General features: G+C 48.5%; 1 pseudogene; it reads left to right on the top strand.

Annotated features, from left to right (window-relative positions):
• Nucleotides 1-14,259, top strand: part of LOC127923176 (protein CLEC16A-like) — a 106,299-nt pseudogene extending 92,040 nt beyond the window's left edge.
• Nucleotides 14,260-15,000: the final 741 nt, after the last annotated feature.

The raw sequence follows: 15,000 nt of genomic DNA, 5'->3' as shown, positions 1-15,000 counted from the left end.
GAGACAGAGGATAGCAGGTAGAGAGACAGAGGATAGCAGGTAGAGAGACAGAGGATAGCAGGTAGAGAGACAGAGGATAGCAGGTAGAGAGACAGAGGATAGCAGGTAGAGAGACAGAGGATAGCAGGTAGAGAGAGAGAGACAGAGGATAGCAGGTAGAGAGAGAGAGAGAGAGGATAGCAGGTAGAGAGAGAGACAGAGGATAGCAGGTAGAGAGAGACACAGAGGATAGCAGGTAGAGAGACACAGAGGATAGCAGGTAGAGAGAGACAGAGGATAGCAGGTAGAGAGACACAGAGGATAGCAGGTAGAGAGAGACAGAGGATAGCAGGTAGAGAGAGAGAGAGGATAGCAGGTAGAGAGACAGAGGATAGCAGGTAGAGAGAGAGAGACAGAGGATAGCAGGGAGAGAGAGAGACAGAGGATAGCAGGTAGAGAGAGACAGAGGATAGCAGGTAGAGAGAGACAGAGGATAGCAGGTAGAGAGAGAGGATAGCAGGTAGAGAGACACAGAGGATAGCAGGTAGAGAGACACAGAGGATAGCAGGTAGAGAGACAGAGGATAGCAGGTAGAGAGACAGAGGATAGCAGGTAGAGAGACACAGAGGATAGCAGGTAGAGAGACACAGAGGATAGCAGGTAGAGAGACACAGAGGATAGCAGGTAGAGAGACACAGAGGATAGCAGGTAGAGAGACACAGAGGATAGCAGGTAGAGAGACAGAGGATAGCAGGTAGAGAGGAGAGACAGAGGATAGCAGGTAGAGAGGGAGAGAGAGAGGATAGCAGGTAGAGAGGGAGAGAGACAGAGGATAGCAGGTAGAGAGGGAGAGAGAGACAGAGGATAGCAGGTAGAGAGAGACACAGAGGATAGCAGGTAGAGAGAGAGACACAGAGGATAGCAGGTAGAGAGACAGAGGATAGCAGGTAGAGAGACAGAGGATAGCAGGTAGAGAGACACAGAGGATAGCAGGTAGAGAGAGAGAGACAGAGGATAGCAGGTAGAGAGAGAGAGACAGACGATAGCAGGTAGAGAGACAGGTAGAGAGACGATAGCAGGTAGAGAGACAGAGGATAGCAGGTAGAGAGACCGAGGATAGCAGGTAGAGAGACAGAGGATAGCAGGTAGAGAGACAGAGGATAGCAGGTAGAGAGACAGAGGATAGCAGGTAGAGAGACACAGAGGATAGCAGGTAGAGACGGAGAGGATAGCAGGTAGAGAGAGAGACAGAGGATAGCAGGTAGAGAGAGAGACAGAGACACGGGGAGAGAGAGACTGGGAGAGAGAGACTGGGAGAGAGAGAGACTGGGAGAGAGAGAGACTGGGAGAGAGAGAGACTGGGAGAGAGAGAGAGAGAGACTGGGACAGAGAGAGAGAGAGAGAGACTGGGACAGAGAGAGAGAGAGAGACTGGGACACAGAGAGAGAGACAGGAGAGAGAGAGACTGGGAGAGAGAGACTGGGAGAGAGAGAGAGAGAGACTGGGACAGAGAGAGAGAGAGAGAGACTGGGACAGAGAGAGAGAGAGCGAGAGACTGGGACAGAGAGAGAGAGAGACTGGGACAGAGAGAGACTGGGAGAGAGAGAGGGAGAGAGACTGGGAGAGAGAGAGGGAGAGAGACTGGGAGAGAGAGAGAGAGACGGAGAGAGAGAGACACGGGGAGAGAGAGAGAGAGACATACCTGGAGAGAGAGAGATTTGACAGGGAGACACACCCGGAGAGAGAGACAGGGAGAGAAAGTCACTCATAACATCTCTGTGTGTTCCAGCGTTACTCGACCTTCCTGTCCAGCCCAGTTCGTCAGAGGTTCTGGGCTTCGGCCAGACAGGAAACACTGCTGCCGGCGGTCAACTCCCTTTCCGCTTCTACGACCAATCGCGTCGAGCGCCAAACGACCCCACCGCACAGAGATCTGTGTTCGCCTCCGTTGACAAAGTTCCAGGTGATACACACTTCCTGTTACACACCTACTGTACATTCACTTCCTGTTAGACACCTACTTCCTGTTACACACCTACCTACTGTACATTCACTTCCTGTTATACACACCTACTGTACATTCACTTCCTGTTACACACCTACTTCCTGTTACTCACCTACTGTACATTCACTTCCTGTTACACACCTACCTACTGTACATTCACTTCCTGTTAGACACCTACTTCCTGTTACACACCTACCTACTGTACATTCACTTCCTGTTACACACCTACCTACTGTACATTCACTTCCTGTTACACACCTACCTACTGTACATGCACTTCCTGTTACACACCTACTTCCTTTTACACACCTACCTACTGTACATTCACTTCCTGTTACACACCTACCTACTGTACATGCACTTCCTGTTACACACCTACTTCCTGTTACACACCTACCTACTGTACATTCACATCCCGTTACACACCTACCTACTGTACATTCACTTCCTGTTACACACCTACCTACTGTACATTCACTTCCTGTTACACACCTACCTACTGTACATTCACTTCCTGTTCCACACGATAATGTACAGAAACATGTCAGGGGTTCACCTAGGGGTCATGATGGGGGCTGCACCAAATGTTTGATGTATTAGAATAATTGATTATGCTTATGTTGTATTAATAGAAGGGGAGGGGTTATAAGACCCCTCCCCTTACATGTGTAGGGTACTAGACTACAGATTAACTATATATATATTCATTATAGAGGTTTAATATTGTTTGCGTGGTTTTCTAGTCTCTACCTCTTATAAAGAAACTGTCTGAGAATTGTGTGACTGTGAAGACAGAACTCTACAGGGAGTGTAAGAGATAAGAGACGAGTCAGACATTCCACTATAAGTCAACTTTATATAGCTGTGTATGCATGGGCTTGGTCTGATGAGTAGAAGGTAATGAGGTATGCGGTGACATCACAAGGGTTGGACTTCGGGTTCTAAAAATCAACTTTGGGGTAGTGGACATTTACTGCCTAGGCCTCTCTTGTAAGTTTATATAGCTGTGTGCATGGGCTTGGTCTGATGAGTAGAAGGTAATGAGGTATGCGTGACATCACAAGGGTTGGACTTCGGGTTCTAAAAATCAACTTTGGGGTAGTGGACATTTACTGCCTAGGCCTCTTTGTAAGTTTATATAGCTGTGTGTGCATGGGCTTAGTTTGATGAGTAGAAGGTAATGAGGTATGCAGTGACATCACAAGGGCTGGACTTCGGGTTCTATAAATCAACTTTGGGGTAGTGGACATTTACTGCCTAGGCCTCTCTTGTAAGTTTATATAGCTGTGTGTGCATGGGCTTGGTTTGATGAGTAGCAGGTAATGAGGTATGCAGTGACATCACAAGGGCTGGACTTCGGGTTCTATAAAACAACTTTGGGGTAGTGGACATTTACTGCCTAGGCCTCTCTTGTAAGTTTATATAGCTGTGTATGCATGGGTTTGGTTTGATGAGTAGAAGGTAATGAGTTATGCAGTTACATCACAAGGGCTGGACTTCGGGTTTAATAAAAGCAACTTGAGACCTTTTTCTATTTTGCGGAACTTACTGGGAAACGTTGCGTTATGTTCCTGTTGTCAACTTCTGTCTTCAATTACATGTATAAATGAATGAATGATTTACTTAAAGATATTGTCTCAATGCTCATTTCACCAACGAGCCAATGATTGACAAGGAACAAGGAAACGAACGCCAACAAACACACCAGGTGTATGTTCAGCTCGAAGAGGTTTAGTGTGTCCTAGAATGGGGTTGGTATCATTTCAGCTGTAACAGAAGAGGTTTAGTGTCCTAGAATGGGGTTGGTATCATTTCAGCTGTAACAGAAGGGTTTAGTGTCCTAGAATGGGGTTTGGTATCATTTCAGCTGTAACAGAAGGGGTTTAGTGTCCTAGAATGAGGTTGGTATCATTTCAGCTGTAACAGAAGAGGTTTAGTGTGTCCTAGAATGAGGTTGGTATCATTTCAGCTGTAACAGAAGGGTTTAGTGTCCTAGAATGGGGTTGGTATCATTTCAGCTGTAACAGAAGGGGTTTAGTGTCCTAGAATGGGGTTGGTATCATTTCAGCGTGTCCTAGAATGGGGTTGGTATCATTTCAGCTGTACCAGAAGGGGTTTAGTGTCCTAGAATGGAGTTGGTATCATTTCAGCTTTAACAGGAGGGGTTTCGTGTCCTAGAATGAGGTTGGTTTCTATGTAACTAAGTGGTGGAATTTCCTCTTAATCTGTGTAAGCTGAACAGTGTATTCAGACTCCTTCTCCACGTCTTGTTACGTTACAGCCTTATTCTAAAATGGATTCAATCGTTTTTTTTCCCCCTCATCAACCTACCCCATAATGACATCACAATACTCCACAATGACATCACAATACCCCATAATGACATCACAATATCCCATAATGATGAAGGAAAAAACATTTTGTATAATAAATAAAAATATCTGAAATATCACCGTTACATAAGTATTCAGACCCTTTACTCAGTACTTTGTTGAAGCACCTTTTGCAGCAATTACAGCCTTGAGTCATCTTGGGTTTCACCCTACAATCTTGGCACACCTGTATTTGGGGAGTTTCTCCCATTCTTCTCTGGAGATCCTCTCAAGCTCTGTCAGGTTGGATGGGAGCGTCACTGCATGGTCTCTCCAGAGACGTTCGAACAGGTTAAAGTCCGGGCTCTGGCTGAGTCATTCATGGACATTTAGAGACTTGTCCCGAAGCCACTCCTGTGTTGTCTTGGCTGTGTGCTACGCCCCAGTCTGAGGTCCTGAGGGCTCTGGAACAGGTTTTCATCAAGGATCTCTGTACTTTGCTCCGTTCATCTTTGCCTCGATCCTGACTGGTCTCTCAGTCCCTGCCGCTGAAAAACATCCCCCACAACATGATGCTACCATGCTTCACCGTAGGGATGGTGCCAGGTTTCCTCCAGACGTGACGCTTGGCATTCAGGCCAAAGAGTTAAATCTTGCCTTTCCAAATCCTGTCCAATCAATTGAATTTACCACAGGTGGACTCCAATCAAGTTGTAGAAACATCTCAATGGAAACAGGATGCACCAGAGCTCAATTTAGAGTCTCATCGCAAAGGGTCTGAATACTATGTAAAACTTTCTGTGTTGTTTTTATACATTTCCAAACATTTCAACAACAAAAAAACTGTTTTATTTAATCGATTTCAGAATAAAGCTGGGTGTAACTTCTTGGATGGTACACACACTGGGTCGTTCTGTAGGTTGGATGTTTAGTGTCTAGCACCCAGAGGGAGAGAGGGAGAGAGAGACTGGGAGAGAGACGGTGTTTAGTAGTCTAGCACCCAGAGAGAGAGAGAGACTGGGAGAGGGAGAGAGAGAGACTGGGAGAGAGACGGTGTTTAGTAGTCTAGCACCCAGAGAGCGAGAGAGAGACTGGGAGAGAGAGAGAGAGAGACTGGGAGAGAGACGGTGTTTAGTAGTCTAGCACCCAGAGAGCGAGAGAGAGACTGGGAGAGGGAGAGAGAGAGACTGGGAGAGAGACGGTGTTTAGTAGTCTAGCACCCAGAGAGAGAGAGAGACTGGGAGAGGGAGAGAGAGAGACTGGGAGAGAGACTGTGTTTAGTGGTCTAGCACCCAGAGAGAGAGGAGGAGAGAGAGACTGTGTTTAGTGGTCTAGCACCCAGAGAGCGAGAGAGAGAGAGACTGGGAGAGAGACGGTGTTTAGTAGTCTAGCACCCAGAGAGAGAGAGAGACTGGGAGAGGGAGAGAGAGAGACTGGGAGAGAAACTGTGTTTAGTAGTCTAGCACCCAGAGAGAGGGAGAGACTGGGAGAGGGAGAGAGAGAGACTGGGAGAGAGACTGTGTTTAGTAGTCTAGCACCCAGAGAGAGAGAGAGAGACTGGGAGAGAGACGGTGTTTAGTAGTCTAGCACCCAGAGAGAGAGAGACTGGGAGAGGGAGAGAGAGACTGGGAGAGAAACTGTGTTTAGTAGTCTAGCACCCAGAGAGAGGGAGAGACTGGGAGAGGGAGAGAGAGAGACTGGGAGAGAGACTGTGTTTAGTGGTCTAGCACCCAGAGAGAGAGAGAGACTTGGAGAGAGACGGTGTTTAGTAGTCTAGCACCCAGAGAGAGAGAGAGAGACTGGGAGAGGGAGAGAGACACTTGGAGAGAGACTGTGTTTAGTAGTCTAGCACCCAGAGAGAGAGAGAGACTTGGAGAGAGACGGTGTTTAGTAGTCTAGCACCCAGAGAGAGAGACTGGGGGAGAGGGAGAGAGAGAGACTGGGAGAGAGACTGTGTTTAGTGGTCTAGCACCCAGAGTGAGAGAGAGAGACTGGGAGAGGGAGAGAGAGACTGGGAGAGAGACAGTGTTTAGTGGTCTAGCACCCAGAGAGAGAGAGACTGTGAGAGGGAGAGAGAGAGACTGGGACAGAGACAGAGAGACTGGGAGAGAGACACTGTTTAGTGGTCTAGCACCCAGAGAGAGAGAGACTGGGAGAGAGAGACTGGGACAGAGACAGAGAGACTGGGAGAGACACTGTTTAGTGGTCTAGCACCCAGAGAGAGAGAGACTGGGACAGAGACAGAGAGACTGGGAGAGAGACACTGTTTAGTGGTCTAGCACCCAGAGAGAGAGAGAGAGACTGTTTAGTGGTCTAGCACCCAGAGAGAGAGACTGTTTAGTGGTCTAGCACCCAGAGAGAGAGAGACTGTTTAGTGGTCTAGCACCCAGAGAGAGAGAGAGACTGTTTAGTGGTCTAGCACCCAGAGAGAGAGAGAGACTGTTTAGTGGTCTAGCACACAGAGAGAGAGAGAGACTGGGAGAGAGACTGTGTTTAGTGGTCTAGCACCCAGAGAGAGAGAGACTGGGAGAGAGAGAGAGACTGTTTAGTGGTCTAGCACCCAGAGAGAGAGAGAGAGAGACTGGGAGAGAGACAGGGAGACTTAAGTGTCTAGCACCCAGAGAGAGAGAGAGACTGGGAGAGAGACAGAGAGACTTAAGTGTCTAGCACCCAGAGAGAGAGAGAGACTGGGAGAGAGACAGAGAGACTTAAGTGTCTAGCACTCAGAGAGAGAGAGAGAGACTGGGACAGAGACAGAGAGACTTAAGTGTCTAGCACTCAGAGAGAGAGAGAGACTGGGACAGAGACAGAGAGACTTAAGTGTCTAGCACCCAGAGAGAGAGAGACTGGGACAGAGACAGAGAGACTTAAGTGTCTAGCACCCAGAGAGAGAGAGAGAGACTGGGACAGAGACAGAGAGACTTAAGTGTCTAGCACTCAGAGAGAGAGAGAGAGACTGGGACAGAGACAGAGAGACTTAAGTGTCTAGCACCCAGAGAGAGACTGGGACAGAGACAGAGAGACTTAAGTGTCTAGCACCCAGAGAGACAGAGAGAGACTGGGACAGAGACAGAGAGACTTAAGTGTCTAGCACCCAGAGAGAGAGAGAGACTGGGACAGAGACAGAGAGACTTAAGTGTCTAGCACCCAGAGAGAGAGAGAGAGACTGGGACAGAGACAGAGATACTTAAGTGTCTAGCACCCAGAGAGACAGAGAGAGACTGGGACAGAGACAGAGAGACTTAAGTGTCTAGCACACAGAGAGAGAGAGAGAGACTGGGACAGAGACAGAGAGACTTAAGTGTCTAGCACCCAGAGAGACAGAGAGAGACTGGGACAGAGACAGAGAGACTTAAGTGTCTAGCACCCAGAGAGAGAGAGACTGGGACAGAGACAGAGAGACTTAAGTGTCTAGCACCCAGAGAGAGAGAGAGAGACTGGGACAGAGACAGAGAGACTTAAGTGTCTAGCACCCAGAGAGAGAGAGAGAGACTGGGACAGAGACAGAGAGACTTAAGTGTCTAGCACCCAGAGAGAGAGAGAGAGAGAGACTGGGACAGAGACAGAGAGACTTAAGTGTCTAGCACCCAGAGAGAGAGAGAGAGACTGGGACAGAGACAGAGAGACTTAAGTGTCTAGCACCCAGAGAGAGAGAGAGAGACTGGGACAGAGACAGAGAGACTTAAGTGTCTAGCACTCAGAGAGAGAGAGAGACTGGGACAGAGACAGAGAGACTTAAGTGTCTAGCACCCAGAGACAGAGAGACTTAAGTGTCTAGCACTCAGGGATGTGTTGTTCTGTTTACCTCAGTGTGTCCTGCATCCATGTGTTTATTGACATACCAACTCAATCTAATTGTTATTTTGATTTTTTTTATTTATAATTACACGTGTGTGTGTGTGTGTGTTGTATTGCAGGGTTTGCGGTGGCCCACTGTGTCTCTCAGCACAGCCTGTCCCCCTCTCCTCCCCCTCCCCACCCTCCTCAGGCACCGGACGATGTGACTCTGTTACAGGTAACAGCCCTACAGGTAACACCCCTACAGGTACCACACACACCAGTACGATATCAGCCAACAGCCCGACAGGTAACACACACACACACACACCAGTACGATATCAGCCAACAGCCCTACAGGTAACACACACACACACACAGTACGATATCAGCCAACAGCCCTACAGGTAACACACACACACACACACAGTACGATATCAGCCAACACCCCCTACAGGTAACACACACACACACACACCAGTACGATATCAGCCAACACCCCTACAGGTAACACACACACACACACACCAGTACGATATCAGCCAACAGCCCTACAGGTAACACACACACACACCACACAGTACGATATCAGCCAACACCCCTACAGATAACACACACACACACACACACACACCAGTACGATATCAGCCAACAGCCCTACAGGTAACACACACACACACCAGTACGATATCAGCCAACAGCCCTACAGGTAACAGACACACCAGTACTATATGTGCTAGGCTTTGATAACAGTTGTCTCTAGCTATCGTTAGCTCTAGATGCTAGGCTTAGATAGCAGTCGTCTGTAGCTACCGTTAGCTCTGGATGCTAGGCTTTGATAACAGTTGTCTCTAGCTATCGTTAGCTCTAGATGCTAGGCTTAGATAGCAGTCGTCTGTAGCTACCGTTAGCTCTAGATGCTAGGCTTAGATAAAGTCGTCAGCTCTAGATGCTAGGCTTAGATAGTAGCTATCGTTGCTCTAGATGCTAGGCTTAGATAGTAGCTATCGTTAGCTCTAGATGCTAGGCTTAGATAAGTTGTCTGTAGCTATTGTTAGCTCTAGATGCTAGGCTTAGATAGTAGCTATTGTTTGCTCTAGATTCTAGGCTTAGATAGTAGCTATCATTAGCTCTAGATGCTAGACTTAGACAGCAGTTGTCTGTAGCGATCGTTAGCTCTAGATGCTAGGCCTAGATAGCAGCGATCTGTAGCGATCGTTAGCTCTAGATGCTAGGCTTAGATAGCAGTTGTCTGTAGCGATCGTTTGCTCTAGATGCTAGGCTTAGATAGCAGTTGTCTGATATCTTCAATGATCATTTGCTGCTATCTAAGCCTAGCATCTAGCGATAACAATCGCTACAGACAACTGCTATATTAGCCTAGCATCTAGAGCTAAATATAGCTACAGACAGCTGCTATATTAGCCTAGCATCTAGAGCAAAACGATAGCTACAGATAGCTCGATGCTAGGCTTAGATAGCGGTTGTCTGTAGCGATCGTTAGCTCTAGATGCTGGGCTTATATAGCAGTTGTCTGTAGCGATCGTTAGCTCTAGATGCTAGGTTTAGATAGTAGCTATCGTTAGCTCTAGATGCTAGGCTTAGATAACAGTTGTCTGTAGCTACTGTTAGCTCTAGATGCTAGGCTTAGATAGCAGCTGTCTGTAGCGATGGTTAGCTCTAGATGCTAGGCTTAGATAGCAGTTGTCTGTAGCGATCGTTAGCAGTTGTCTGTAGCGATCGTTAGCTCTAGATGCTAGGCTTAGATAGTGGCGATTGTTAGCTCTAGATGCTAGGCTTAGATAGCAGTTGTCTGTAGCTATCATTAGCTCTAGATGCTAGGCTTAGAAGTTGTCTGTAGCTATCGTTAGCTCTAGATGCTAGGCTTAGATAGCAGTCGTCTGTAGCTTTCGTTAGCTCTGGATGCTAGGCTTAGATAGCAGTTGTCTGTAGCTAACCGGTTGAGCTAACATTAACCCCTCTTCCTCCTCAGATGAGGAGACGTTCTTGGAGCACACCCCTCCTTCGTCCTCCGGTGGAGAGGGAGGAGGAAGAGGAGGAGAGTTAACCGGTTCTTGTTCCCCTGTCCCGTCTGTCCTGGCCCCCAGCCTCACCCCTGCCTCCCAGCCTAACATCTCTCTACTGACAGACGACAACACAGACTCTCTGAGCGTCGAGTCACTGACCCTGCTACCCCCGGCTGACCACCTGCACGCGCTCGGCTCACACACACACTCGGCACTGATACGGCTATCAGAGAGGAGGAGGAGGAGGAGGAGGAGGAGGAGGAGGAGCTAGAGAAGAGAGAAGGGAAGGAGCCAAAGGAGGAAGTGGAAGGGTCGGCGATGGAGGAAGAGGAGGAGGAGGAAGAGGAGGAGGAGACTGAAACCGAAACAACAATTCAAGAGACAGCTGAAGCAGAGATGGGAACGCCCACTGAGCAAGACACGCCCCTAGAGGCAGAGGAGACACACCCCTTTCAGCTGCATCAGAAGGGGAGGAGACTGGTCAGGACACACCCACGGGGAGGAAGCCGAGAAAGACACACCTCCGAAAGAGGACACGCCCACAGAAACACCCTGATTAAAGAGGACACGCCCACAGAAACACCCTGATTAAAGAGGACACGCCCACAGAAACACCCTGATTAAAGAGGACACGCCCACAGAAACACCCTGATTTGAGGACAAACCCACCCTGATTAAAGAGGACACACCCACACCCTGTGTGATAGGATAGGAGAGTAGTCCCGCCTCTCTAAAATCACCCCTCCCTTTCCAGTTGTTTTGACCAGCTCTCTGGCTCCTTCCACTAGATTCACCAGCCTGCTCGCGCATGGCTAACGACCAGAGGAGTGTGGATCCCTGTCTCTGTCTCTCACACAGTAGTAGAGAGAGCAGATCCCTGTCTCTCACACAGCAGTAGGGAGAGCAGATCTCTGTCCCTCACACAGCAGTAGGGAGAGCAGATCTCTGTCTCTCACACAGCAGTAGAGAGCAGATCCCTGTCCCTCACACACCAGTAGAGAGAACAGATCCCTGTCTCTGTCTCTCACACAGTAGTAGAGAGAGCAGATCCTGTCTCTCACACAGCAGTAGGGAGAGCAGATCTCTGTCTCTCACACAGCAGTAGAGAGAGCAGATCCCTGTCCCTCACACAGCAGTAGGGAGAGCAGATCCCTGTCCCTCACACAGCAGTAGGGAGAGCAGATCCCTGTCCCTCACACAGCAGTAGAGAGAACAGATCCCTGTCTCTGTCTCTCACACAGCAGTAGAGAGAGCAGATCCCTGTCTCTCACACAGCAGTAGAGATAGCAGATCCCTGTCCCTCACACAGCAGTAGAGAGGGCAGATCCCTGTCCCTCACACAGCAGTAGAGAGAGTAGATCCCGGTCTCTCACACAGCAGTAGAGAGAGCAGATCCCTGTCTCTGGAGAGAGAGAGCCAGAGAGAGGAGAGAGACAGAGAGGAGAGAGAGAGACAGAGAGGAGAGAGAGAGACTGAGCGAGAGAGAGACAGACAGACAGACAGACAGACAGACAGACAGACAGACAGACAGACAGAGTTCCTGCTCCAGTGGTTTCTGTTGCTTTATAAAAGAGCTTTTAGTCTCCTCAACGTGTCATTGTTCTACTGCACAAAGACTCTTTCATAAAGACTGAAGACGCATTACAACACACAACTGTGTGCGCACTTTGAAGGTTTCAAAAAAGTCTATTGTACGTCTGTCATTTAACATTATGGTCACTGCCATCACTTTGACTCTCTATCAGTCCTGAGAGGATTAGGTAACTAAACCCCCCCAGTCCTGAGAGGATTAGGTAACTAAACCCCCCCAGTCCTGATAGGATTAGGTTACTAAACCCCCCCAGTCCTGATAGGATTAGGTTACTAAACCCCCCCAGTCCTGATAGGATTAGGTTACTAAACCCCCCCAGTCCTGAGAGGATTAGGTAACTAAACCCCCCCAGTCCTGAGAGGATTAGGTAACTAAACCCCCCCCCCCAGTCCTGATATGATTAGGTAACTAAACCCCCAGTCCTGAGAGGATTAGGTAAATAAACCCCCAGTCCTGAGAGGATTAGGTAACTAAACCCCCCAGTCCTGATAGGATTAGGTTACTAAACCCCCAGTCCTGATAGGATTAGGTAACTAAACCCCCCAGTCCTGATAGGATTAGGTTACTAAACCCCCCCAGTCCTGATAGGATTAGGTAACTAAACCCCCCCAGTCCTGAGAGGATTAGGTTACTAAACCCCCCCAGTCCTGAGAGGATTAGGTAACTAAACCCCCCCAGTCCTGATAGGATTAGGTTACTAACCCCCCCCAGTCCTGATAGGATTAGGTAACTAAACCCCCCCAGTCCTGATAGGATTAGGTAACTAAACCCCCCCAGTCCTGAGAGGATTAGGTTACTAAACCCCCCCAGTCCTGAGAGGATTAGGTAACTAAACCCCCCCCAGTCCTGATAGGATTAGGTAACTAAACCCCCCCAGTCCTGAGAGGATTAGGTAACTAAACCCCCCCAGTCCTGATAGGATTAGGTTACTAAACCCCCCAGTCCTGATAGGATTAGGTAACTAAACCCCCCCAGTCCTGATAGGATTAGGTAACTAAACCCCCCCAGTCCTGATAGGATTAGGTAACTAAACCCCCAGTCCTGATAGGATTAGGTAACTAAACCCCCAGTCCTGATAGGATTAGGTAACTAAACCCCCAGTCCTGATAGGATTAGGTAACTAAACCCCCAGTCCTGAGAGGATTGGGTAACTAAACCCCCAGTCCTGATAGGATTAGGTAACTAAACCCCCAGTCCTGATAGGATTAGGTAACTAAACCCCCAGTCCTGAGAGGATTAGGTAACTAAACCCCCCCAGTCCTGAGAGGATTAGGTAACTAAACCCCCCCAGTCCTGATAGGATTAGGTAACTAAACCCCCCAGTCCTGAGAGGATTAGGTAACTAAACCCCCCAGTCCTGAGAGGATTAGGTTACTAAACCCCCAGTCCTGATAGGATTAGGTAACTAAACCCCCCCAGTCCTGAGAGGATTAGGTAACTAATCCCCCCCCAGTCCTGATAGGATTAGGTTACTAAACCCCCAGTCCTGATAGGATTAGGTAACTAAACCCCCCAGTCCTGATAGGATTAGGTAACTAAACCCCCCCAGTCCTGATAGGATTAGGTAACTAAACCCCCCCAGTCCTGAGAGGATTAGGTAACTAAACCCCCCCAGTCCTGAGAGGATTAGGTTACTAAACCCCCCCAGTCCTGATAGGATTAGGTTACTAAACCCCCAGTCCTGATAGGATTAGGTTACTAAACCCCCCCAGTCCTGATATGATTAGGTTACTAAACCCCCCCAGTCCTGATAGGATTAGGTTACTAAACCCCCCCAGTCCTGAGAGGATTAGGTTACTAAACCCCCCCAGTCCTGATAGGATTAGGTTACTAAACCCCCAGTCCTGATAGGATTAGGTTACTAAACCCCCAGTCCTGATAGGATTAGGTTACTAAACCCCCCCAGTCCTGATAGGATTAGGTTACTAAACCCCCAGTCCTGATAGGATTAGGTTACTAAACCCCCAGTCCTGATATGATTAGGTTACCAAACCCCAGTCCTGATATGATTAGGGAACTAAACCCCCCCAGTCCTGATAGGATTAGGTAACTAAACCCCCAGTCCTGGGATATGATTAGGGAACTAAACCCCCCCAGTCCTGATATGATTAGGTAACTAAACCCCCCAGTCCTGATATGATTAGGTTACTAAACCCCCAGTCCTGATAGGATTAGGTTACTAAACCCCCAGTCCTGATAGGATTAGGTTACTAAACCCCCAGTCCTGGGAGGATTAGGTAACTAAACCCCCCCCAGTCCTGATATGATTAGGTAACTAAACCCCCCCAGTCCTGAGAGGATTAGGTAACTAAACCCCCAGTCCTGATAGGATTAGGTAACTAAACCCCCAGTCCTGATAGGATTAGGTAACTAAACCCCCCAGTCATGAGAGGATTAGGTAACTAAGCCCCCAGTCCTGATATGATTAGGTAACTAAACCCCCAGTCCTGATAGGATTAGGTAACTAAACCCCCCCAGTCCTGATAGGATTAGGTAACTAAACCCCCCCAGTCCTGAGAGGATTAGGTAACTAAACCCCCCCAGTCCTGATAGGATTAGGTAACTAAACCCCCAGTCCTGAGAGGATTAGGTAACTAACCCCCAGTCCTGATATGATTAGGTAACTAAGCCCCCCCAGTCCTGATAGGATTAGGTAACTAAACCCCCCCAGTCCTGAGAGGATTAGGTAACTAAACCCCCAGTCCTGAGAGGATTAGGTAACTAAACCCCCCCAGTCCTGATAGGATTAGGTTACTAAACCCCCAGTCCTGAGAGGATTAGGTAACTAACCCCCCAGTCCTGATATGATTAGGTACCTAAACCCCCCAGTCCTGATAGGATTAGGTTACTAAACCCCAGTCCCGAGAGGATTAGGTAACTAAACCCCCCAGTCCTGATAGGATTAGGTAACTAAACCCCCAGTCCTGATAGGATTAGGTAACTAAACCCCCCCAGTCCTGATAGGATTAGGTAACTAAACCCCCCAGTCCTGTCCTCAACCATCAGAGAGTCTGAATCCCAGTGGGGCTGAATGTAATTTTAGACATTTCCCTTTAGGCACAGATCTCGGATCGTAAGTCTTCAGCTCAACCTGAACCGATACAGAGGTCAACTCTAAACTGACCTCGGTGTCGAGTGCCATTTCACCTGTCGTCCTCTTAACCTGTCGATGTGCTGACCTTATCGAGCTGCAGTAATAAGCGACTGGAGCAAAGATCACACTGAAACTATGTTGTCCTCCCTCCATCTCCCCTGCTCTCTCTCTCCCTCCTCTCTCTCCCTCCATCTCCCCTGCTCTCTCTCTCTCTC

Source organism: Oncorhynchus keta, unplaced genomic scaffold, assembly GCF_023373465.1.
Source record: "Oncorhynchus keta strain PuntledgeMale-10-30-2019 unplaced genomic scaffold, Oket_V2 Un_contig_2867_pilon_pilon, whole genome shotgun sequence".
NCBI classification, from domain to species: Eukaryota; Metazoa; Chordata; class Actinopteri; order Salmoniformes; family Salmonidae; genus Oncorhynchus; species Oncorhynchus keta.
This window is presented reverse-complemented; position numbering and strand designations above follow the sequence as displayed.